The following is a 27,780-nucleotide window of genomic DNA, read 5'->3' as shown; positions in this document are numbered from 1 at the left end:
CTCCAACCAATTGTTGCTCAGATAAACTCTAAGTATTTTTCATATGCTTCGGTTTACCTTTTAACAGTTCTGGTGTCAGAACAGGGAACTGAAGGAGACCCCCCACCCACCAAGACGCCCAGGAGCAAGGAGCAAACAAGGGCAGGTACCTGGTGAGGCCTCAGGCCCCTGTTTCCTCGCTGCCTCTGCAGGTGGCGGCAGGTCCGGCTGGGTCCTAGGTCCCAGCTCCGCAGCTTTGCGTTAGTTAGGAGCCTTCAGACTCTTGGCATTTCTCTTTCTGGTCTGGATCCAGAAAGCGGCTGGAATCCACGGGTTCCAATTTAGAAACTGGCCGGTCCGGAAACGGACTAGTTCCGACTAGAAACCAGGCCGGGTCCAGGAATAGACTGGTTCCGACCAGAAACCGGACCGGGTGCAGTGCGAGGCTTCAATCTGGGGAAAGGAGGGAGAGGGTGGGTTGGGGGGGAGGTCATTCTGGACCCTACAGGCAACATCCTGGGCAAACTTGCAGAAGCCGGCAAAGGATAAGAATTCTTGCCAAAGTCAGCTGTCCAGGTCTCTCTCTGTGCTGCCTGGTCCAGAGAACAAGAAGAAAGACTGACCTTGAACCTCTTTGGAGGGCACCCTACCAGGTCCCCTCACTACCCAGACAGCAGACAAGCTTCAGGGATTTGAACATTGGGTCCACATGCCCCAATCAGAAAGGGCTCCTCCAGGCTTTTGGCACCGCTTACCAACCAGAGATGCAAAATTAAAATTGCCCCGAGGGGGTGGGGGGAGGGGGGTTCCTCCCCTGAAGCTGTTAGAATCTTGATCTTGAAATGGACAGTGCTCCCCAGATCTTTATCTCCAGAATGAAACCTTCCTTCCTTTTCCTTTCTTCTCACTTGCTTTTTCTCTCTGTTCAGGCATGGAAGACAGTGATCCTTAACTCTGGCAACTGTCACTGAATCTATTGCTCAGCCACACAACAAAAGGCCCTAGGCTTTCTTGCTAAGTTGGCCTTAGTAATACAATTGCTCTACATTATTTTTTAGCTGAACAAAAAGGCGCCTGTGTCATAGCACATATCTCTGGTGTTGTAGCAAATACCGAAAATTAACAAACAAGCCACTTGGCTAAAACAGGTTGATGCCCTTCCAGGCATATCCTTTAGTTTATTTGATACCGATTGATTTGATTTATGGGGACCCTGGCTAAGTCTCTTGGTATTATCCTCCTAATAGTCATCATTATCATGTCGCTGGAGCGTTATGTTTTCTCAAATTTCTTAAATGCATGTGCATAGCCATCATCAGGACATCAGCCAGGGCACATATAAGAACCAACCAAATGAATACATAAATAAATGAAACAACAAATCAATGTCTCTCTCTCTCTCAAATAAATAATAATAATAATAAAAATAATGTCATGGACCATACATAGATTTCTCTGCTTCATGCCTGATTTTGTCCTGTTAGTCATGAGTCACAGAATCTTGGCCCTAGTAGAACCTAAGTAAGAGACTGGAGGGCTTCCTTGATCCAACCTCTTTGTTCCCTAGATGCTATTTGAAAATAACAATTCAAACAAGAGACTGCATCTTAATATCCTGATATCAACAAATACCAAAAATTACAGCTTTAAAGAGTTAGATATTAATGATTGAACCAATCTTAAGAGACTCACTGCAATTTGAATCATCAAAGTCAGTTCTAAAGTTGGATCAAATCCACTTATCCATCCCTGATTTAGAGCTTATGGGTTTCATTCTTCTAAGAATCTGTAATCCAAAATATCTCATTTGGGGCTCCTGGGGGAAGGTGCAATAAAGTGTAAAGAATGCTAGGAATTCAAATGGGGAAATTCCTAACCCCTTAATTAAAATTGCAGGAATAATGCTTTCTGCATGAATCAGATTCATAAAAGTATAATAACAACCATAGATTTATAGCCGGACAACAGATATATGTCATAACTCTGACTTACAGCTGTGAACAGAGTTTGTTTAAGCTGAATTATGGCAAATGCCTTCAACTGAAAAAAAAAAAAAAAAAAAGAATGCATAAAATATCAGTGGCCATGATACACACTTAGAAGACTCTGCCGTATAATAAAGACAGTTTCTTTTAAAGGTTATAAATTAAGAATGTTTCCTTTCGAATGAATTACAATGATCACTTTCTTTTTGAAAGTGGCTGAACATGTATCTTGTGCCTATCTCCTATTTAAAGGATAAGTCCTTAACCTTAACGTTTCCCTGTAACTTTCTCTAGGGTCCCTGGATTTCAGGCACAATGCTACCACCATAAAAATGAGAAAGAAATACACGTCAGCTATTATAATCAGTACTTATTATGTTCACTACCAAGCCGCTTTACACATTCTTTGATTCAGTAGGCACATTTATAAGTATTCAGAGCACTCCCCCCAACCCTTTCTTACTATTTCAAGAAAATCCAGATAGGAATTGCCTAGGACATAAATATTCCTTGGACACCCACCATGAAGGCATACTTCTTCCTCCAAATCAGGAGATGAGAGGAGAAACATTTTCAAAGCATGTGAAGGTACATTTTCATTAAGAGACATGGGGATTTGAGAACATAACTCACTCCTCCAAGATAGGGAGAGCGTTAGGGGGAAAGGGGCCCCACAGGCCAGCAAGGGGCTCTGTCATTTAGCTGGCGGGTGATGGAATGAGTTTTGCTACATCCAGCTGTCAGATTTGCAATAACATTTACTCTTTGCAAATTACTTGAAACTCCCAAGACCATCAGTCTGTAGTTGGTTGGTGTATCTTTCCTCCCCCGACTCTTGGCTTTGGTCCCTACTGGTCTCCTGACTTGAGTTATTGCTGAGTTTATCTAAAACTCATCAGCTTTTGCTTCCTCACCTCCTGGCCAGGGTGTGATTCACCACTTCAGCCACTTCTTCTTAGCTTTAATAACATTGGCTTATTTTATCCTTATAATGCTGCTATTGTTATCCTTATTTTATAGATGAGAAAACTGAGGCAGTGAGATCAAGTAATTTCACCAAGTCACACTGTGGGTATGTGGAAAAACAGGGCTTTGAACTCAAGTAAATGCTCCAAGCTGCCTGCTAAGAAAAGTTGCCAGGCTTTTCATAAATACTGTCAATTTTTATAAAGATCAAACGCTATGCAACTACATATGAGCATACGTACCTCATCTTGCAATACCTTACATTCACTAACATAGAATATACAGCTTTTTTTTTTTTAATATATTTTATTGACTTTTTACAGAGAGAAAGAGAGAGGGATAGAGAGTTAGAAACATCGATCATGCCTCCTGCACACCCCCACTGGGGATGTGCCCGCAACCAAGGTACTGCCCTTGACCGGAATCGAACCCGGGACCTCTCAGTCCGCAGGCCGACGCTCTCCACTGAGCCAAACCGGTTGTGGCAGAATATACAGCTTTTAATGTAACTTCCAAAATTTTAAATTTGCATTTATTTAATTCAATCTCTTTTTTTATGAATTACCTAGATATTTTTTCTCTTTGAGAAAGTAGTACTTTGGACATATTTGGCGTTCAACCAATATTTGTTAGTTGATCGATTAATTAGTGAATTGAGAAAAGACAATTAATTCAAGCAGATCAATAATACCATTTCAGACTACTTGAATATAGGATAGCAGGCTTGAAAGAACAGAATGGCCACCTGATCAGTTAAAGACAAAGCAAATATCTGATAGTGTATACAGAAAAACTCACAGCATCCATGCTTCCATTCAGCGGAGTTCATTTCTTAACTCAGACACAAGCTGACAGATGCTCCTTCAACAAGCTTATCATTCCTGAAGGGTCAGACAGAAAGCAGTAGAAAAATAATATAAGATGGTACCCAGTTATGAACTAAATGAAATCAAATGTTATAGTAGGTCTGAAAAGGGAGAAAACTTGCAAAGGCTAGACCTTAAGCTGAACCCTGGCAAATGCTGTGAGATTTGTCTTATGTGATGATACTGAATTGGTTGAGCAATGATTATAAGCCCACTCTTTTGGATGAAACCTATGAGTAATTCAGGAGGATTAAAAATGTTTGCAAATGGCATTATTTTTCTATATTTTTATAGATTACAGGGAGGAAGGGAGAGGGCGAGAGAGTTAGAAACATCAACGATGAGAGAGAATCATTGATCAGCTGCTTCCTGCATGCCCCCCACTGGGGATTGAGCCCAGAACCAGCAATGTGCCCTTGACCGGAATTGGGAATTGAACTCCGGACCCTTCAGTCTGCAGGCTGACACTCAACCACTGAGCCATGCCAGCTGGGTGCAATTTTTTTTTTTTATTCTAAGTGAAATAAGTCAGACAGAGAAAAGCAAATGCGATATGAATTCACTCACATGTGGCAGCTGAAAAACAAAATAAATGAACAAATAAAACAGAAACAAACTCATAGATACAGACAACAAATTGAGGGTTGCCAGATGGGAGTAAGGTTGGGAAGATGGGTGGAAAAGTTGAAGGGATTAAGAAGTACAAATTGCCAATTATAAAAATAGTCATAGGGGATATAGTCAATGATAGTGTGATAACTATGTACAGTGCCAGAGGGGTATTAGATTTATCAGGGTGATCACTTCATAAGGTATATAAATGTCTAACCACTATGGTATACATCTGAAACTAATATAATATTATATGTGAACTATAACTGGAAAAAAAGCAAATGGCAATATTTTAATTGCCTTTTATTTTCAAGCAGGAAACAGACTATCTACAACTATACATAAATGTTTTCTAAATTCCCTATCATGAAAGTGGTTCATTTGGGTTTAATTCATTTTATTTCAAAAATACAGAAACTATATAAATAGGCTTGATTGTATGTTGTGCTTCTGAACACATTTTGAGTTTGATTAAGATATAGTGATGCTCATGTAAGTCAGCCAATTATGAAATGTGGCTTGTTCCAGATGCATTTTTTAAAAATGTGTTCTTTAGCCCTGGCCAGTGTGGCTCATTTGGTTGAGTGTCATCCCATGCACCAAAAGGTCACCAGTTCTCAGGTTGTGGGTTCGGTCCCTGGTCAGAGGCAACCAATCAATGTTTCTTTCTCTCTCTCTCTCTCTCTCTCTCTCTCTCTCTCTCTCTCTCTCTCCCTTGCTCTCAAATTAATAAAAACATATTTTAAAAATAAATAAAATAAAAAGTGATCTTTAAAATGAGATTATTTTTTGCTGCAGAAGTTATTAACAGTAGATTTTAAAATATAGGACTCTTTATGTTTGTGGAAACATGGGCTAATTTCTAGATGCTTCTTGAGAACAAATATTTCAGCAGTTTGATGCTATACTACATGTTAATTGTGTTGTATAGTTGTAAGAAAAATGTAATTATAGAAAGGTTAATTTTTTAAAAAAAGATTCAGATACAAGCATCCATTTCTTCCACTAGGCACCAAATGCACAATACCTTAGGTCTATAAAAATTTCAAAACCCACAAAAAAATAATCAAAAATATATTGACTCTAACATTGGAAAAGAATATTGTAAAATAGGAATTAAGAAATGCTATTAAACCTACAGAATGCATCCTTTTGTTAACTATTCAATGATAGTGAAATGTTAATATGGTTATATGTAGGCATAAACCACTTCCCTTATTAATATAGATTTTATCTGATATTATAAATGATATTATATATGATTTATATATGGTATATATAAATTATATATTATGTAGGCTTCCAAAAACAAGGAAGGCTAAGAAATGAAAAGATCTTAAACTGGCTCTAAGTTTAAGGTACTTCTGTCTGATCAAACTGTTTTTAAGCAGTGGTCATTAAACATGGTTTTCATTTCTCCATTAAGTAACATATATTATATAACATACCAAAGGTACACTTAAGATATCACATTTCTACATTAATTAATAAAGGTCAGTTGCTTGAAGCATTTGCTTGTGGGGACTATATTATTTGAGATGTTCGCAATATTCTTTCCTCTAATTTAGTCACTGTTTCTTCTTTTTTTTTTTTTAAATATGTTTTTATTGATTTCAGGGAGTAAGGGAAAGGGAGAGATAGAAACATCATTGTTGAGAATCACTGATCAGCTGCCTCCTGCACGTCCCCTACTGGGAATTGAGCCCACAACCTAGATATATGCCCTGACCAGGAATTGACCCATGACCTCCTGGTTCATGGGTTGATGCTCAACCATTGAGCCACACCAGCTGGCCAATTCTTCATTGAATATACTAGGGGCCCAGTGCACTAATTCATGCACCTTGAAAGGAACCATGAGCAGTGAGGCTGCGGTGGGCAGAGGGATGGGTCCACCCCTCCCGCAATGGCCCTTGGTCCCCAGTCTGCCAGCAGCCCCACTCCCGCCACCACCACTCCCACGCGCTGACAGTGCCAGCCCCACTCGCACCCGCTGACAACTTGGAGCGATTGGGGCTGGTGCCAGCAGCAGGTGTGAGCAGCAGCTACTGCCCCAATCGCCCCTCAGGAGCAGGGAGAGGTGGAGAAGCCCTGAGGGGCGATTGGGGCCAGCAGCTGCCAATCGCACCTGCTGATGGTGCCGAGTGATCAGGGCCTGTGCCAGGCACCAGCAGCAGGTGCGAGCGCTAGCCAGGACCGCAGCACGTGGGAGCAAAGAATTTTCAGTAACCACTAGAGGCTTGCCTCAATGACAGCGACCAGTGCCACGCCTTGGTCCAGCACCCCCCTCTCACCTGCTTCACCATCCTGCCACAGTCGATGCCTGCCATGTTCTGCATGCACCCCCTGGTGGTCAGCACATATCATAGTGACCGGTTGTTTGGTTGTTCTGCCGTTTGTTCTATTTGCATATTAGGGTTTTATATAGATAGATAGTATCAACATTTTTTTTTGTTCAGACCCTGGAACGAACTATTCATTGCTCCTCCCCAGTGGCCACCCAGTTTTTGGTACTTTGTTACAACAGCCTTAGCAAACTATATTTTGTCTCTAGTTTGAAATTGCAAATTCCAGCAAGAAGAAAACTGGTCCATCTTAGGTCAGGGGTCCTTGTCTGTTTTAATCAACTGTGATCATGGAGGCAGGATTATAACTTCTGCAGGCCAAGTGTGCATATAAGACAAGGAGGGGTCTTAGCCTGTTCCCCAGGGCTATAGCTTTGTTTTTGTTCTTGCCTTCCATTTGGATTAACAATTTCCATGGAATATCAAGTTTGGAAGGTGTCTAGTTTGGGGTTTACTGACAAATAGAAGAGTTTCTATAGTCATTTTTTTATTTTAATGTACATTACTCAAAATAACCCAAACATCAAATGTGCAAAATATAGTTTCTAAATAAGTATATCTAATAAAAATAGTGAATCATGTAAAGTATTCAGTAAATAATAAAACAGAGAGCATTAGAGCAAAAAATTGTGGGGGTGGTTCACAAAAGAAATATATTCATAAATCCAATCTTGAATTACTTGTGCAACGAGCAAGATGCAGTTCAGCTTGATCTTGAACCTCCAATAAACAGTTTCTCTTGTTACCCCTTTTCCATGCCTTAGACAGGTCTTATTCCTCTGTCCCCCACCCCCTCCCCCCTATTTGTCCTGACTATTCTGCAGGACAAAAGCCATACAAAAGTATTCTATAGTTTCTTCTTCATGGCTGTCCTTCAAATACTTAAAGTCAATAATCAAAGCCTTCTTTTATTCAGGGCTAATGATTCCTATGGCCCTTCCTCATTGAGAAACTTTATATTCCCTTCTCTGTCATTTTATGAACAAAGAGAGAGTATGCCCACATCTCAGGAGCATGTGTTTTTAACGCAATTTACTTGTGAAGACTTCCAGGAGAATAATAAGCGTCGGCATTTCTACGTGGCCACAATTTTTTAAATTCTTACATAAGAATATCTCACTTGATCCCCTCTGTAACTTTGCAATGTAGATAGGTAATATTTATATAGCCCCATTTATTGGAGTAGAAAACTGGGGAACAATAGCATTGAGTGATTTTCTTTCATTAGAAGACAAATAATAAAATTTCTGAGCATCAAAACAGCACCTCCATACACTAAACCTGCTATTTATATAGTCTCTGGCCTCATGACGTCCACAGCCCAGCATGTAATCTAAGGCTGACAGATAAGATAGAGGGAGGACTGAGCCTGCATCCCTGGAAAATAGAACCACAGAAAATGGAGAACAAGAAGGAAAAAGTAAGCTAGGAAATTAAAAGAGAAAACATATGGGATCTGGAAAAAGGCAGATGTGCAAACCAGAGGAAAATGATGGGTATAAAAGAGGTATGTTATTATATTTCAATATTTTAGAGTGGATTGTCTTTCTTCATATTGGCTCTGGAACCTGAGCTCCCTGAGGCCATAGCCTGCTGCTTTTGTGGTGCTAGGGATGCCTCTAAGAAAATAAAATAAAACAAGTATATTTCCCCTAAGAAATAGAAAACGTCTCAAGGTTTGATGATGTGCTAGGAGGAATTACATGACTCAGTGTGTAGTTTTACTCATAGCTTAGATTTATTACAGCGAACGAATATAAAGCAAAACCAACAAAGGGAAAGGCTCATAGGACAAAGTCCATAGGAAACCAAGTGCAAGCGTCCAAGACACCTGTCCTAGTGGAGTCACACAGGACGTGCTTAATTCCTGCAGCAACAGGTTATTACCACACGTGTGAAATACTGCCTGCCACGGAAGCTCACTGGAGACTCCACGACCAACGTTTTTATTGGAAGCTGGGCCCCTGGGCACCATTGCCTGGCATGCAGCAAAATCCCAGAATCCAAGGAGAAAAGCAGGTGTTCAGCAGGAATTTTATAATTTATACAGACAGTTTAGGCACAGTAAGCCAATCCTATCATTTGGAGGCAATTTTACATCAGTACAGGGAACTATTCACCATTCAGGTTCCTAGATGCCAGCCAAGGCAGTCTCGGGTCTGCTATACTAACTTTTTGTTGTTGTTGTTAATCCTCACCTGAGGGTATTTTTCCATTGGATTTTAGAAAGAGTGGAATGGATGGGGAGAGACAGAGAGAGAGAAACATCTATATGAGAGAGACATGTTGACTGGTTGCCTCCCGCTCACACCCCAACCAGATCCAAGGCATGTGCCCTTGACCAGAATCGAACCCAGGCCCCTTCAGTCCTCGGGCCAACGCTCTATCCACTGAGCTAAACAGGCTAGGGCTGCTAGGTTAGCTTTTCTTCACACCCTGTAAATATTCCATCAAGCCAAAAATTGTATTACCATCACTGGCTGATTATTAGGCTCTATGACAGAATTTATTTTTTCCTCTTAGGAAAACAAAGCCCAGAGCGTTCCTATATATAAATACCAGTCGTCAGAAATATACTGGGTTAGTAAATTCAGGAGAGTCAGATCATGTAGCAAATAACTAAATCCATCGATAGATACATAACTCTATAGTTTCATTGATGACCCCTAAAGAACATTATTTCTCAGTCACTTGAGCGTTAGTACCGGCAACTGAAATATTTCTGCCCCTTCAATCTAACCTAAATCTTTCCTTCTTGTTGAACAGGGTCTTCGTATTGGGCTTAAGAAAGCCTTCTCTATTCCCTGTGGAAGCTGAGTTGGTGGCAGCAGCACAGAGCATGGGGCCATGGTGATGTCTGCGCTGAGGCACATCATGAAGAAGAAAGCATTTTGATCCTCATGTCAAAGGAGCAGGGTTTAAACTCATATGCATTTAAAGTAAAGAAGTGGATTCCGATTACTTGAGGAAAGTACATCAGGAGATCTGACTGCCTTCAGAGAAAACTTAGTCACTAATTAGCTGTGTCTCTTTGGGCAATTAAATTCCAAAGCTCCGTGTTTTTTCATCTGTAAAATGAGAGCGGCAAGCTACAAGGCCTGCAAAGTCCCTTCTGACTCTAACTCTCTGATTGTGTGGGTTACAAAATACTGTCATACACAATACCATCGGCATCATTAAAAAGTCACAATGCTCTTGACTCAAATGCCTTTTATCCCATTTAAGTTCAGGGGTGGAATGGGCAGCAGCCAAGGAGGTGAGGTTGGGGAGGAGTGACATGGAAAGAGAAAGTTATGGGGATTAAAAAGAATCTGCATATCAAAAGGGCTCTTTCAAATATTCTCCATGCTCAGAAACTTTTATTTGGATCATAGAGAACTATTTCTCTGTGCTCCAGCTGAAGTTCCCCTTCTTGGTTTTTAATAATAAAGAAAGCAGCACATTAATTTTTAAAACAGGAAATGATAGGGCAAAGACTCCATAAACAGCTGAAATGTTAATCACACAAAGGCTCCCAAAGCAATTTCACTGTGGACTCTTCATGGCTATGCATTACAATAAGAATTTTCATCAGAGCACTCGCTCTAGGACAGGCTGCTGGGCAAATGACACCTGTGGCTGCCTGAGTCCCTTTGCTGCCTCTTGCAGGGGAAACCAGGGCAGAATGTGCCAGAAAAGCCATAGGCACAGATGGTGGTGCTGGTGGGGCTGAGGTAATAGAGGGCTCATTACTCCATGTTGAGGGACTATGAGGTACCCTGCATATATTATCTCAAGTGATTTTTAACACCAACCCATGAGGGGATATGATTATCATGCTCACTTTACAGGTGATGAAAACGAGGTTCAGAAAAGGTAGGTAACTTTCCTAAAGTAACACAAGTGCATGGTGTATTAGTTTTCCATTGCTATGTTCTTGCTGCAGAATAAATTACCATAATCTCAGCATCTTAAAGCAACACAATTGTATGATCTCATAGCTTCTGTAGATCAGGAGGGCAATTATGAGTTAGCCATGTCCTCTCCTAGAGTCTACAGGGCTGAAATCAAGGTACTGGCCTGGGGTTTTAATTCTTGTCTGAGGTTTGTGGTCCTCATCCAAGCTCACTGGTTATTGGCAGGATTCCTTTCAGCTAGGAGGGGTCACACATTTCCTTGCCACATGACTCTAGTAGGCAGTTCACAACTTGGTTATTTCCTCCCCAGGCCAATCCGGCCCATGCAGGATTATCTAACTTTTGGTTAATTTGAAGGCTCGTCACATAATCACAGGAGTGCTAACCAATTATATTCACAGGTTCCACCCATACTCAGGTATAGGGCAGGGAGATTATACAGGATGTGGGGCATTGAGGGTCATCTCAGAATTCTGCCCACCACACATAGCCAGCAAATGGCAGAGCTAAGGCATGATTCCAGGTCTGTTCACCTCCAAAGCATGATGTTGTCTACACACCTGAGCCGGCAAGGGTTGAAGTGGGAGTCTAGACAGATATTCCCAACAGTGGCAGCTGTTCAGAAAATTAAAAGACAAGGGTAAAGTCCCAGCTGGCCGGAGATTGCTCAGAGGAAGGGGTGGTGGCAAATTCTAGTTCTTAAATTTCCCTGCCAAGTGTCACCTCTGAATGGGATCATTCTGAGATTCCTCAAAACTGAGTGTTTCCAAGTGTAAAGGCCCCAGACCATCAGGTGGAATCTGGTTGCCCTGCATCCCGTGGCTAAATTTCCTTACCAGTTGGCTGTCCCCAAGGCTCCTTTCCTTCTGCTTATCATTGCTGTTGTTTGTATAGAGTGCCTGCTATGAGCCAAGAACTCTGAGAGTCACCCAGGAGACACAGATGAAGAGACAAGGCCCTGCCCTCACAATGTTTAGGTCTTAAATATTGGGAAAGGGGTGAAAGTGCAAAAGTATAAATTAAATGTGTTCAGGCAGATATACCTATATCTATATCTCTATAGCAGCAGTCGACAAACTCATTAATCAACAGAGCCAAATATCAACAGTACAATGATTGAAATTTCTTTTGAGAGCCAAATTTTTTAAACTTCAACTTCTTCTAACGCCACTTCTTCAAAATAGACTCGCCCAGGCCGTGGTATTTTGTGGAAGAGCCACACTAAAGGGGCCAAAGAACTGCATGTGGCTCGTGAGCCGCAGTTTGCCGACCACAGCTCTATAGCTATCTATCTACCTATCTAAAATTAGAGAAGAAGGAGATATATGCCTGGAAAGGTTCCATAGAGTTCAATCTGATTCTTAAAGAGGAACAGGTTGCTGAGTAGTTTAGGTGGGAAGCATGGGAGTTGGGTGGGGAGGGCATTCAAGGCACAGGAAACATCTTCCTTAAAGCCCTTCAGTAATTCCCTATTAATTCTCAAGATCAAATCCAATGCCCCAAAATTATTTAGAAGACCCTACACGATCTGGCTTTGCGTTCCTCTCCAAACAATGGCCCATTTAATATCTGCTGTTTGGACTCACCACTAATCTTTCACGTGTGGTTTCCTAAAACATTCTTTACCAGTGTACTGCAACAACACTTAATTCCCCAACCTAGCTATGCACACACACAGCATCCTCCTGTTAATTAGCATTTGTTCTTCAGGTCTTGGATTAGACATCACTGCCTCTGGAAAGCCTTCCTCAATGCCAAAGCTCTGATTTACAGTGCTCACTGTAAGTGCTCCCATAACATTGCATGCATTTCCTAGTACAGCATTTATCAGGGTCTTGTACCTGTCTCCTTGAGGCTAGTGGAAGATACGACACAACTAAGTTAAGGGACCAGGCCTATCTTTTCGCTCTCCCTTCTCTAGTGCTTACCAGTTACTTAAATGCTCAAAACATTTGTTGGACAAATAGTTAAAAGGCATAGAGGCAACACTTGTTCATGGAAGAAATTTAAAGACATAAGAAACTAAATAAAAACTAAATTGTTCACATATTCCAGAGCCTAGTGCCTGCACTGGGGCACCTGATATGGGCATTAACAAAGAATTTAGATAGATATAGATAGATAGAGATATAGATAGATATAGATATAGATATATAGATGTATATAGATAGATAGATATAGATATAATAGATAGTAGATATATAAATAGTAGATATATAGATATATAGATATATAGATATATAGATATATAGATAGTAGATATATAGATATATATATATAGATAGATATAAATAGATATAGATAGATATGCTTTAGTGAAGATCAAAGGGAAAAAGAAGACTTCTTAAAATAAAAGTTTGGAGTTCTGATTTTCTGTTGGAATCATCATTAAGAAACCAGAACTGCTTTTCATAGTTGGCCATTCCTAGAATATAGGTATGTCAGTCAGGAGAAGTGTGGTTTTGCTGTGGTATCAAATGGTCCCCAAAATTGCAGTGGCAAAAAACAAAGTGTTATTATGTCTTGCTCCCAATACACAGTCGTTAACTGTTCCAAATATAGGTCACTCCAGTCTCATGCTAAGAGAACCTCTTCTACCTCTGATATATCTATGGCCAACAGAGAGATGAGACATGATAAGTAAAAAGAAACAGCCACAGTATAATTCTCATGGATAAGACAGAAATCATACGAGGCTGAGCTGTGGAAATTAAGTCACCGAGCAGATTAAGTTTCATGACCTCTATCATATAATTACAGCTTCCTCATCCTAGACCAGTCGCCTGTCCACTAATGACATCTTCTAGGAATAGTCTTACCCAATAGCCCAACTTCTCAGCTTTCCCAAACCCTGGCACAGAGAAGCAGCATTTTAGCACACGGTCTGCCTGTTTGGTTATATGTGCTCCCCATGTCTGGATTCTGTATGCCCCATTGGCTTTCTATGAAGAATGTCTCTTGCCAGACATGACATCATTTAGTTTATTGATGTTGGCTACTACACCTGTGTTATATATGTTTGTGTATGTGTCTATAAACTGCAGAACAACAAATCTTTAGAAGGGGAATTCACTTATCAAATTCCCAGTCCATGGAGCTGTTCAAAGGTAAACCACATAAACTCTTCATATGCACCCTTCGCTGGAGTCAGCAAATAAGGAGATGGCAGTCAAAATCCAATCGGGGAATGGAGAACCCCAAAACAACTTTTTTACCTCCAAATTCTGAGAGTGTCAGGAGCCATTTTTTAAAAAAAATCTAGATTCAAACATCTCTGCAGGCAGTAACCATTTATTCCATTTCTTATAATAGCCCAATCTCTCTATCCTTAAACTTCTTCTCATGTATATTGTTTGCTCAGTTCTTAGCACTGAACCTTGTACATCAATACCATGAATATATAAGAAGAAAAAGTGCAACCATAAATTTATGAAAAAATATAAAACAAGAGGTAGTAAAATAATGGAATAAAACTCAGAGAGTGAACAAAATGCTAATACCATGCATTAATATTCATGTATCTTTTTCTTAAGGAGTTGAGAACATTGGTGTATGTGCTTCTTGTTTTTACACAGAAAATTTGCAGGTCATAAAATTCATGATATATTAAAAACATTATAGTAAAAACTGAGGATAAAAGTCTAAATAAAACACAATTCGTTCTTTAAAAATCGCTCTCTGTTTCATTATATTTTCTGCCATTCCTAAGATTTGACCAATTCATAAGTGAAGGTAGCCAATCAGATCATGTTGTCAACTTACATGGAATGTCAGTGGGAAAGAAGACAATGAAGAAATAGTGTTCATTATACAATCAAGAAGCATGAAGATCAGAATAGAGAGGCTTTAGGAGAACAACTGAGTGAGGGCCAGAGAGGGCTTTTTTTGTGCATGTGTTTTTACTTTAAAATAGATACAGGAGCTTAGGTTAAGCTACATAACAATACCAGTGTGTGGATAAAACAAAAAGAACAGATTTCAATTGAGCAAAACACTCCTTTCTAAATGGACTAATTCTGATAAATCACCAAGACATGGGCTTACTAGATTTTAGACAATGAATTTATACAAAAGGAAACAAAGCCCCATAGACATTTTTATTGTAGATGTTCTCACTATGTCAGTACTAAGCTATAAAACAAGCAAAGAGCTGAGCATAATTACAGCCTCTCAACAGAGCAAGGAGAATTGGTTTGAAAAAATCTCCATTATAACTCATTGCACTGGGGCTGGGGGTGTCTCTCAGCAGCACCATAAATCAGGTTCAAGGACAGGAACCAGATCCATGTCATGCAAAGGCTTTGGTCTGACTTGTAGACATTAAGTTGGGTTAGCTCATGTAGGCAATGATATACGATTCTAAGTCCTGAGACCAGGGGCTTGAGATTTGGTCTTAGCTCTCACATGATGCAGGGTTGCCTTGGGGAAGGCCATCAGCTTCTCTGAGCTCGATTTCTCATTCATGAAATATGATATGGTGCTGTGACTATGTATGCTATAGGGATCTTTCCAGTTTGAGCATTCGGATCCTTTCTTTCTCCTTCCTCTAGAATCTGTTTCTTTGCTTCAGAATGACTAAAGTGGTGTATTAAATCTACTGCTAAACATGACAATGCTAATCCACAATATCTTTTATATTTTAATTATTTGCCTGCATATAAAAGTACCACATGTTCACTGTAGAAATATTAGAAAAGTATAAAGAAAAGGATAAAGAAGAAAAATTGCATGTAATCTTATTGCTCCAAGATAAAACTTCTAACATAGTTGTGTATTTCCTTCCAGCCTTTTTTTCTAGGATGTCTCCATCTGTATCCCCATATCTACATATCCATACCCACACACAGAACCCCACCTCCAACACACACACACACACAACACACACACACACACACACACACACGCATCCTCCATCACTTTCTGGAAAATTACTTCACTTGGTCACTCCTTAGTTTTCTTATCTGTAAAATTCAGATAAAAATAATGCCTACTTCATAGAAGTCGTGTAAGGATTAAATGAGTTAGTTTATGTAATATCCTTACAGCCTTGTCTGGTACATAACAGATACTTAATACATGCTGGCCACTATTATTTTAATGTACATACAGTTTTGTTTCCTTTTTTAACATTATAAAATATACTCAAACTCTGTCTCCCAACCTTCATAACCCTAGTCTAAGCCAGCATCATCTCTCTATTGAATGACTGCAATGATCATCTACTAAATGTCCCCTCTAGTCTCCATGTAGCAGATATGATCATCTGTTACAAATATAAATCTGACATATAGTCTCCTGCTTAAAACCCTCTGATGATTTCCAATTACACAGAACAAAATGTAAATGTCTTCCTAGATTTATTACTTAGGGGTTGGGCTCCAATTCATGTCAAGGAACCCTGATGAGAAAGGTCAAACCACACGGGGATCGGAAGGTGGTATTCCAGAATGAGTGTAATAGCCATATGATGCCCTCAAGATCCCAGGCACTTTTATCTTCCTGCCCCCAAACCCTTTGCCTAAAGCTCTCACTCTCCTGGTTGCAATGCATTCCTCTATTCCAGGATCTATCCATGTTTCATAGAGAAAGAGAAGAGACATGCTAAGGGACAAAAGTCTAAGAAGATGAGCTGCAGAATCTGTTTCCTTTGCAAGAGCCTTCCTAGAAACCTCCCTCCACACACTGATATCATCATACAACTTCACTGGCGTGGACAGTGTCACAATGCCCTGACTCCAGCTGTGAGAGACACCAGGAAAACTAATATCTTAATGATGCACACTAAACTGGTTGCCTCTGTAAGAAAGAAGACAGATGGGATGTTAGGGGGAAGCAACTAGCAGTGTTTGCTACCCGCTGGCTGCAACATTCTTCTGAGTGCCCACCTGCCCTCTTTCCCTCCTTGCTCACTATGCCTAGCCACACTGCCCTGAGACTTTAGCACACACCAGTCTTCTGCCTGCCTCAGGAAGGGTGATGGCCTGCCCAGCCAGCATGGCTCAGTGGTTGAGCGTTGACCTGTGGACCAGGAGGTCCTGGTTCGATTCTCGGTCAAGTCACATGCCCCGGTTGCAGGCTCAGTCCCCAGTGTGGGGCGTGCAGGATGCAGCTGGTAATTCTCTCTCATCATTGATGAAAAATATATTTAAAAAAAAAAGAAAAAAGAAGGATGATGGCCCTTGTTTACCTTCTGCCTGGAAGGTTGGGCCTTCTGGTCTGTATGTTGCAGCCTTCGCTTCATGGGGTCTTAGTGGAAATGCAACCACTTCAGAACACCTTCCTTGATTTCCTATGCTCCCCCCATTTGCTTCATGGCACTTAATCGCTAGTTGAAATGACTGTTTATTAATTCATTCACTTGTTCACTCTCTCCTTCACTAGCACATAAGATGCCAGGGAGCTGGGCCTTGGCCCTGGACCATCTCCCCAGTGCTCAGAATAAGACTTGGAATATTCTAAGTGTTAGATCTGGTGAACAAATGCTGAATGAATTACAATTTTCTGTGTTCAGTAAATGTTATTCAAGAGATTTAATGCTGCGTAGCATTGTGTTGCATAGATATAACACCACGACTTCCTCTGTTTTGACTTTGTGGTAAACTGAATGATGGTCCTGCACATCCTAATCCCTGTGACTGTGACCTTAGATGGCAAAAGGGGCTTTGCAGATGTGATTAAGTTAAGGGTCTTTTTATTTTATTTTTCGATTACATTTTACATTCAATATTATTTTGTATTAGTTGAGGTTCTTAATTTTATGAGATTGGGATTTAAAAATGAGGCTATTTACCCTGATTATCTACATGGACCTGATGCAATCACAATAGTCCTTTAAAAAAGGCGCAGAAGAAGACAAGGTGAGCACAGAAGTAGAGGCTGAAGTGACGCTCTTTGGAGATGGAGGAAGGAGCTCAGTTGAGCTGAAAAAGGCAAAGGAACAATTATTCCATCAAAGATCCCAGACGAACCAGCCCTGGCAAAACTGATTTCGGACTTCTGACCTCCAGAACTGTAAGAGACTACATCTGTGTTATTTAAAGTTATTTAAGCCTGGCCAGTATGAACATGGACCTATGAACCAGGCAGTCATGGTTCAATTCCAGTCAGGGCATATGCCTGGGTTGCGGACTCGATCCCCGGAGGTTGGGGAAGGGCCAAGGGGACAGCCGATCAATGATTCTCTCTCATCATTGATATTTCTATCTCTCTCTCCCTTTCCCTTCCTCTCTGAAATCAGTAAAAATATATTTTGAAAAAGGTTATTTGAATTTGTGACAGCAGCAACGGAAACTAACATAGATATTCAGGACTTTTTCTCATGATGCTGTGAACATCCTTTTACAGATGGTCTGCCTGCCTTTCCAGTGATTTCCCCATGGATCCGAGAAGCCGAGTTCCTGGAAGCTTGCACCACCTTACATCTCCACAGGTGGCTGGGCTAATGCTTGAGCAGCCTGGCTGTTTAGAAGAGTCTGCCCCTTGGAACCACAGCCTCAGGGCTTGCGTACAATGAACCCACTTTGTGCAATAATCATACAAACACACAGAGATTGCTTTCCCTGGGAAACCAGGAATATAGAATATAAGGAAACCACAAGGGTGCTTCCCCCGCCCGCATTCTCTATTAGCACTATAACCTAGAAGGGGTACGCAGGAAGGGGTTGACCTGTAACACCAGAAAAAGCTGCAGTTTCGCTGCAAAGACCTAGACACACCTTTGATGCCTGCCAGAGGGGCCTCTGTAGTGCTGAATAGGACCAGATCCCTAAGGGAAGGCTGACACAAGTCCCAACCTGTGAATTCATCAGAGAAGCCACTGTGTGTGTGAACAGAGAGCACAGGCATTCGGGGGTATATTTCACGTAGGCTGCCCGGCCCTGGTCTCCCTGACAAGAGGGAGAAATAATTTACTTGGGGGACAAGTGACACGTGTGGGGTCCCTCAGGGCACAGTGTGTCAATAACCACCCCTCCGTGCAGACAAGAAGCGCGTTGCAAATAATTGAGTACAGAAACTTGTGAATGATTAACTTTTGTGTTTCCCAAGGTTTTCCCACTTTCCACACTAGAACCGTGCAACCCAGTGGCGTGTGCCCCAGCAGCGTCGCCATGCTATGGGAGGCTGCTGGAACTGCAGATCTCAGGCAGCATCCACATCTATGGACGCGAAATCGACATTCTGACAGTATCTCCCTGTGACTCTTATGCACATTCAAGTTTGAAAGCAGATGGCTTCGAGTCTAGGCTGCATGGAAGCAGAGCCTTTGCGGGCTATGTTCTGTGCTGTATTTCCTCTGCCTCCCACAGTGCCTGGCGCTACACGGAGGGGGTCAACAAATATCTGTTGTATGAATGATTACTTGAGTGAATGCACAAAGGCATACTGAAGACAAATTGGAAAAAAAATGAAAGTTGTTTGTGTATTATTCACTGTATTTTACACACACACACACACACACACACACACACATACACACTTAAATCAAAGACTATGTTTTGAATTCATACCCCAGGCTCATTAGCACAACTTAAGTGTCTGTAAGATTTACTCCTTTCTGGCCTTTGTAAAATCCTAAATCTAAGGAAGAGATCAAGACAAGAGAGCTGGGATGAGCCTGGAGATGTTACTTTCATGCCTCAGAAGAGGATGTAGGTCACACCTGCCTTGGGAATAAATGGACCCGGACTCAGTGGGGAATGATGCCCAGGATCCTGTGCCTACAGGGGTCCGAGGGAGGCTAGTCATATACCTCAGAAAAGATCCCTGCTTCAGCCCTGGCATAAATGCACCATTGCTGACTTCTCTCTTAAGACCATTCCTACCAGATAATGGCCATATCACCCACCATGCTACTGCTGGCCTAAGACTTTTTGGAGCACGACCTGAGCCTCCCAGATTATTGAGGGGTCCTAACAAGGGACCTCCATAAGCACAAATTGAATTTTCCCCCAGCCTTGTGATATAAAGGCTATGAGTCGGATTTCATTGCATTTAAAGCAATAAAAAGTGTGACATTCTCTTTCCTTAAATCATTGCCTTTAAATTTTTTTAATATGAAAACTTAAATATACACAAAGGATTAAAAGGAAAAAGTAATGAGCTTTCATTATCCATCATCCAGCCCCAAAAATTATCAACATTTTGCCAAACTTGTTTCGTCTATACCTCCCACTCTTCATTCTGTTAGTTATTTTTACTTAATAGCTGTATTGAGGTATAAAATTCATAGAATTCACCCACTGTAAGATAATTCACCCATTGATTTTTTTGTATATTTAATAAATGTGCAAATATCACCACAATACACATTTTTATCACCCAAGTCCCCCCAGCCTATCTCCCCACCCCTCACTCCCCTGCCTGCTTATAGTCGATTCCTGTTCCCAGTCCTGGCCCTGGCAACCATCAATCTGTTTTATGTCTCTATAGATTTGCCTCTTCTGGACATTTCACATATAGTTACCCAATATGTACTCTTTGTTTCTGAATTCCTTCATTTAGCATAATGTTCTTGAGGTTCATCCATGTTGTAGTGTATATAAGATGTTCAATTCTTTTTATTACTGAAGAATATTCCAGTATATGGATATACCACATTTTGTTTAATCATTCACAAGTTGATGTGCATTTGAATCTGGTTTGGGGTTTTCGTGTTATAATAATACTATAAACATTCATTTAAAAGTCCTTTCGTGTACACATTTTCATCTTTTGGGGGGGTGGTAGATACATAGATTGGAATTACTGGGTCACCTGGTAGCTTTTTAAGAAACTAGAAATCTGTTTTCCAAAGTGTTTGCACCATTTTCATCCCCCCACCCCCACCCCCAGCAATGTGTAAGAGTTCCAGTTTCTCCACAACTTCCTCAACACCTGCTTGTTTCTTTTTTATTATACCCATTCCAGCGCATAGAGGGTATAGGTATCTCTTTGTGGTTTTAATTCGCATATCTCTAATAACTAATGATGCTCAACATCTTTGCATTTACTTGCTAGCCCTTCATATATCTTCTAAAGTGAAAAGTCTCTTCAGGTATCATGGCCATGATGCAAGAGTTTTAAAAATATATATATTCTGAACATAAGTCCTTTATAAGATAGATGATTTATAACATTTTCCTCAAGCCAGTCTGTAGCTTGTCTTTTCATTTGATTAATGGCATCTTTTCAACCCCTCTGACCATGGATGGTTATATCTGCTCACTCAGGATTTACATGGGCCTTATTTCGTTACATTTAGTTATTTTATCTGTAACATATGACTGGGAAGCCAATTAACTTTTCAACCTTTACAAATTACAAAGATGTGAATCTGGAGAAACTAACTCTGGCCCAGTTTCTAGCTAATGGGCCTCCTTTGTGAGAGCAGAACAGCAAGGATGCCTGCTAGGATTTTCATAGTGATTGAGCAGAATCAACATCTTCCGGTACATAATGGGGATGTCTCTTCATTTATTTAGATCTTCATTTTTTTGTCACCAATGTTTTGGAATTTTCAGTGTACAAGTCTTACACTTCTGTTAAATGTATTCCTAAATATTTTATTCTTTTTGGTGCCATTGTAAATGGAATCATTTTCTAAATTTCATTTCCAGATTGCTCATTGTCAGTATATAAAATTGCAATTGATTTTTGTAAATTGATCTTGTATCCTGGGACCTTGCTAAATTGATTTATTATTTCCAGCAGTTTTTCTTTTTCTCTGGTGGATTCTTTAGGATTTTCTAAATACACGGATGCCATTTTTTGCACTCATATGTATGTGTAGAATAAGATTCATAGCAACCTAATTTTAAATTAAACAAGTTAGAATGCACTCAAGATTATTGGTATTATGGTGCTGTATCTGTCTACAGCAGGTGTCCTCAAACTATGGCCCGTGGGCCACATGTGGCCCGCCGAGGACATTTATCCGGCCCACCGGGTGTTTTTGCCGCCACTGCCAGTCCTGCTTAGCAGCCGACTTAGCAATGTGCATAGGAATTTGTTCATAGTTGTTGTTTTTTTAAACTATAGTCCAGCCCTCCAACGTTGTGAGGGACAGTGAACTGGCCCCCTGTTTAAAAAGTTTGAGGACCCCTGGTCTACAGAACAGAATGGGGAGGTGTCCCTGGGCCATGCTGGGAATGCCATGTCACTGCAGCCAGTCTTATCTCTGCTACAGCTATGGGGACAGCTTCTTAGTTCAGAGTTTTATCAAAATGTGCTTACACCAATAGGAATGTGTCAGACGGGAAAATCCCTGAGAACTGCTGCATTTGAAGTGTTGCTTGGCCTGAGACTTCCTTGGAGAAGATTTAGGGAAGCACAGAAGCAGCATGGCAGAAAACAAAGCGGACAGCAGTGCACTTGGATGCACCTGTGTGAAAAGTGTACCCTTCCCTCCTTCACAGAGGGTAAACAATAGTGCCAGAGCAGCATTGTGAGTCCTGGACAGAGTTTACATTTCCAAGAATTAGATAAAGGCAGTGAAAAAAAGAGAAAAGGTGTGGTAATGGCTAAACTGTTGCTGTGAAAGTCACAAAATCCTTATATTGTAATATAATTGAATCCCAACCTATGACTAAGTTAGTGTGTGCAATGAACTTAGTTTGCTTAATAGCAAGTGCTCAATAAATGGTAGCTGTTTATATTATTACTATTACTTTTTAAACTGAAATTAGCGTTATGCTGTGACTCTCTCCAGCCAGTATTTATAATGCTAAGGCAGTTCCCTGCTCAGTTTGATGGTCATTTCAGAGACAATATCAGTGGACTTTGGAGGCAGCTCAGGACAGAGGTGGGCTTCAGAGGAGAAGGTGGCAAGGAAGGTGACAAAGAGCTTTTAGAGTGCTTTTCCTATGTCCACTGCACATAATTCACAACAGTGAAGCTATGGAAGCAAGGTGCTCATCACAGATGCACACTCCCATCCCCCTCCACCACCCCATTGTCTGTGTCCACAGGTTATGCCTATATGCATACAAGTTCATTGGTTGATCTCTTTCCACCCACCCTCCCCTACCTTCCCTCTGATGTTCAACAGTCTGTTCATGCTTCTGTGTCTCTGGGTCTATTTTTGTTCATCAGTTTATTTGGTTCATTAAATTCCACACATGAGTGAGATCATGTGATACTTACCTTTCCCTGACTGGCTTATTTCGCTTAGCATAACGCTCTCCAGGTGGAGAGAGGAGCTCCTTTAGCTACATTTTGTTCATTTGGCTACCATGTATCAGCCAGAAACCAAGCTCAGCCTTGTTGGAAGGTTTTTAGACACTACAGAGCACAGCTCCTGTGCTCCAAGGAAACCCAAGCCAAAGCTTGTCTGATAGGATGGCTCAGAGCAGGGTGCCCAGAAGAGTCGTGAATGTGGTCAGAGGGCAAAAATGCTCAGGCGGCCACTCCATCAGGAGAAACAGAATGACAGAGCTCCCTGGTAACTAGGAATTCCCTGCCCATCTCGGCGTCTCTGTTTCTAAGCAGACAGACAATCCTACCACCAGCAGAGAGAAAGGCCCGGATTGCTGAGGGAAGCAAGGGGTGGATCTATTAGTTCCATCCCCGTGTGATCCCTGGCAAACCTGGCTGCAGCCTCAGGAAATGCTGCACTGAATACAACTAACTTTCTAGACCCGTGGTCGGCAAACTGCGGCTCGCGAGCCACATGCAGCTCTTTGGGCCCTTGAGTGTGGCTCTTCCACAAAATACCATGGCCTGGGCGAGTCTATTTTGAAGAAGTGGCATTAGAAGAACTTTAAGTTTAAAAAATTTGGTTCTCAAAAAAGAAATTTCAATCGTTGTACTGTTGATATTTGGCTCTGTTGACTAATGCGTTTGCCGACCACTGTTCTAGACTCACTGTGCCACTTGGCAAGTCCTTTCATTTCTCCGAGCCTCTGTTTCCCTTTCTGTATAGCAGCAATGTAATAATTCCTACCTGCAGGGCTGCATCAAGGATAAAAAAAGAACATGCTCTAGAATATTCTGTCTGAGACCCAGAGTACCACACAAATAGGAATCAAAACATGACAAGCCACCTGTGTTGCTGTGTCTAAACTTGACCCACATATTCATATTTAATTGGCTAAAAGCTGGGACAATTTTCTCACTGACAGTCTTGTAACAAAGGTAATTGAAAGAAGTAAGAATGTAATTTTAATAGAATTCCGTAATATTTTCATTTGGAAGGAATGAGTATGATCATAAACGTGGTGTTGTTGTTTTCCTGACTGGGTCCCTTGTACAAAAGTACAATGTTTATCATGGCTCTAATTGGCTCCCTTGTTTCAGCCTGACACTCTTAAACCCATCCTTCACTCTCATGGCAGCCTGCTTTGGCTCAAAGACAAAGCGGAAGCTGACTCCTCTTCTTCCCAAAAGACTCAAATCCAATCAGTCAAGTCTTATGGATTTGGCCTTCTTAATATCTCTCAAATCCACACATTTCTCTGCATCCCACCTGACATGTCTCAATATTAAGTCACCATCATTTCCCACTGGAAACTAGTGATAGCTGATGGGTCAAAACCATGTCCCTTGCTGGGCAGTGCCCTAGACTACACAAAAAAATCCCTTCCTTGCTCCTGGTTAAAGTCCTTCTCAGAAACTCTGGGCCACCAAATACCCATGGCACAAGTGTACAAAGGCCTGGCCTCCTTGCCTCTTTGAGATCCCTCTAAAGGGTTATCTCGGCTCCAGAGCCTTGAGTAGGACAGACTAGGCCTCAGTCACAACCATATTCAGTAGCTGCTTCTCTCCCCACCCATTGCTGCCATCCTCACTTTCTTTCAGGTGTATCTTCCAAGAATGTTCCCCAATAAACCTCTGCACACGATGAACGATTCTCTGTCTTAGAGTTTATTTCTGGGGAGTCCAGTCTAAAGCACTCCCCACCACCCAATATAGTACCTGTCATACAATACCTGGCACATAGTAGGTGCTCAGAATGTACTTGATATATGAACAAACGAATGGACAAATGCCTTTTAAAGCCAACTCTCAAGAGCAGAAAAAAACAACCTGTATTATGTGACCATTTCTAGTGTCCAGCACAGGGCCTGACTACTTACTTGCTTAAATGGCTCTTCAAATGTTCTCTTGATAAGGGAACAGTCCTTCTGGAGGCAAATGCCTCCTTTCTTTACCTATTAGGCTCAAAGTGATACAAGCTAAAAACATGGACTGTATGTAATATTACTCTGCATAATAATGAAATGTACTGCTTTCAAAGGAAGAAAATGCTATATTGCAATTTACATAGCAGTTAGAAAATACTTTGCTTTTCATTAAACTTTAGAGGGACTGTGTTCTCCCTGTGAATGAAAATAACTCTAGGACAAGCTGTGTGCTAATAGGACTTTTTAAAGTCAGAAAACCAGCAAAAAGATCTAACTTGCTGGGGTTGGAAGGCATGCCCCCTGGAATGATGCTGTAAGGTCTGGGGCACCAAGACCTCTCTTTCCACCTATACCATTCTGCAGCTCTTTGGGTGATCAGAAGAAATCAGCAACTGCCCAAATAAAAACCCCAGGATGCTATTTGGGACTCAGTGACTTGGACTTGGGGGAATGTCCTCATGAGGGGGGTCAAATGGGCCCTGGAAGGAGCCAATGGGTAGAAGCTGGGGTTTTCCAGAACAAGAATGGGAACTTCAGTGGAGAAGTCTAGAAGATAAGGCTTGCTGGGATAGAGGGCAAATCCAGGGCTAGGGAAGTCAGATTAAAACCAGATGTGCTCAACCCTCATCTAGTGAAGGGCTGACTTCTTAGCAACACACACACACACACACACACACACACACACGCACGCACACACTCACGCACGCACGCCTTTGGACCCTGAGGAAGATATATTTAGTACTAGGATGTAAATTTTTTCTTTTGAAATAGGCTTTATATTTCAGAGAAGTTTTAGGCTCAAGAAAAAATGAGTAGAAGGTACACAGAAGTCCATATACTCCCAGCCCTACACATGCATAGCCTCCCACATTATTAACCTCCCCCGTCAGAGTGGCACACTTGTTGCAATTAATGAACTTATACTGACACATCATTATCACCCAAAACCCATAGTTTCCATTAGCATTCACTCTTCATGTGTTGTACATTCTATAAACTTGGACAAATGTATAATGACATGTATCACCATTATATTATTACTAGAGGCCTGGTGCACAAAATCATGCACAGGTGGGGTCTGGCTGGCCTGCTCATATCGGGATCAATTGGGCCAGCCAGGGGGAGGGACCGCAGGAGGTTGGTGGGCTGGTTTCACCCCCGATTGGGGTGGGGAACGATTGAGGGCGGGGCCAGTTGGGGATAGGGGCCTCAGGTAGTTGGCCAGCCGGCCCTGCCTTCTGGTCAAACTCCGATTGAGGGGACAATTTGCATATTAGCCTTTTATTATATAGGATAATATCATACAGAGTAGCTTATATGCCCTAGAAATCCTCTGTGGCTCAATTCCCTTTTGAAATCACACAGTCCTTTCCTAGAGAGAATTATGTATATGTAGGCATACACAAACACAAACACATCTTGATATTTTGCAGTGGTGACTCTGCATTCAGGAGGCTGAGGGTTGGACAGTAAATGAGAAGCAGAGCAACAGCCTATTGAGAAATGGCTTTTTGTACTTTCAGGTGTTCAAAGGGAGAAGTGTCAGGGAAGACGCACAGTGGTAAGAAACAGTTTTCAAATGGACAACCTGAAACCTGTGCTTGCCCACAACAAGCTGGAGAGGAAGAAGCTCAGGAAGATTCACATGTACCATTGCTTATCAGAGTCTTCAGGATATCCCATCAATACTGGAAAACTACTCAACTTTTAAGACTGTATTCTCCAAAAACCACCCATTGATATGTACTAATATCTGTCTTTGGTCCTCCATGTTAGGACTGTTACACAGCCATTGAAGGGCTTGCATTTAACACTGGAAGGGCATCACCAAAGAGGATATTCCTGGGGATTTATGTGATCGTGGGAGATCATTTGGAGGTAAGAATGACTGGACTTGTTGAGATACTGCTACAACGTTTCCATTCTAGTCCTTAGCAGTGGCTAAGGGATATGAAGAGGACAGTCAAGGGAGAAATTGTTAAGGATGAACTGGTCTTAGTCACTCATTTCTATAAGAATGAGGAAGCAGGAAGAAGGAGGACTCTCACAATCATAAAACTTTAGAGCAGGAAATGACCTTAAGGTCACCTAGTTTGGTGATTTTTCAAACCTCCATTTCTCCTTAGGACCTTCACACCTCTACAATGAGAATATCAAGGCCAACGATGGTAATTACTTTATTTCAATCCACCCAGCTGGTATGTGGTGGGAGGCAGATTTCAAACTCGGGTCTGTACACTTCCAGGGACCTTCACTTTGCCTCCAAAGGCAGAGTCAACAAAGCATCCCGCACCTGTGAGGCAGCATCCTAAGGAACCAGGGCCAGGGGGATGCTTTATGGTTAGCTTTGTTCTTTTCCTGAGACGAGCCCAGGAGATGAGAATGAAGGGCCCAAAGGGTCCATGGAAGGGTTGTATTAGGGAGACAGAGACCACCTTAACAATAACACACTGCATCACTTAAGACACCTAACAGATACCACCCCATCAGCCTTAAAACCAATGGGGCACAATTCAGCTGAATATTTCCCCACCCCCATAAGATTTGCATTTCCTTGAATAAAACCAGACTGCACAGAAATACCTTTCACATGGCACATTTTTCTCTAACAGTTACCAGGGGCTGGAAAAGGCAAAGTGAAAGCAAAACCGGGGCCTGTGCCCTGCGAATGGTTGCCTTCTCTCACAAGGCACCTCTTGGGTGCGCTGCATTCCTTCTCTCCCCGGTGCAATCTAAATCATGTCCTCTGTCCCCATTTTTCTCTCCCTTCTTTGAGTTTGGCAGACATTAGGATTGAGCCCTAGATCATGCCTTCAGGTTTATGAGGACAGTAATCTGTCATCAGCACCTGCAGTGCCTTTTCTCAGGCAAGGATGGCATGAATTCCCCCGACTCCCACTTTCTGACAAGTGATGGGCCTTTCTCACCTCTAATCACGAAGGCTCAACTCCATCCTTTTCTTTTGTGACAACACAATATGTTGGGGGTTTTTTTGTTTGTGTTTTGTTTTGTTTTTGTTTTCTTTCTGGCTC

This window comes from Eptesicus fuscus, chromosome 19 (assembly GCF_027574615.1).
Source record: "Eptesicus fuscus isolate TK198812 chromosome 19, DD_ASM_mEF_20220401, whole genome shotgun sequence".
NCBI classification, from domain to species: Eukaryota; Metazoa; Chordata; class Mammalia; order Chiroptera; family Vespertilionidae; genus Eptesicus; species Eptesicus fuscus.
The sequence above is the reverse complement of the archived record's forward strand: the minus strand, read 5'-3'. Positions refer to the sequence as shown.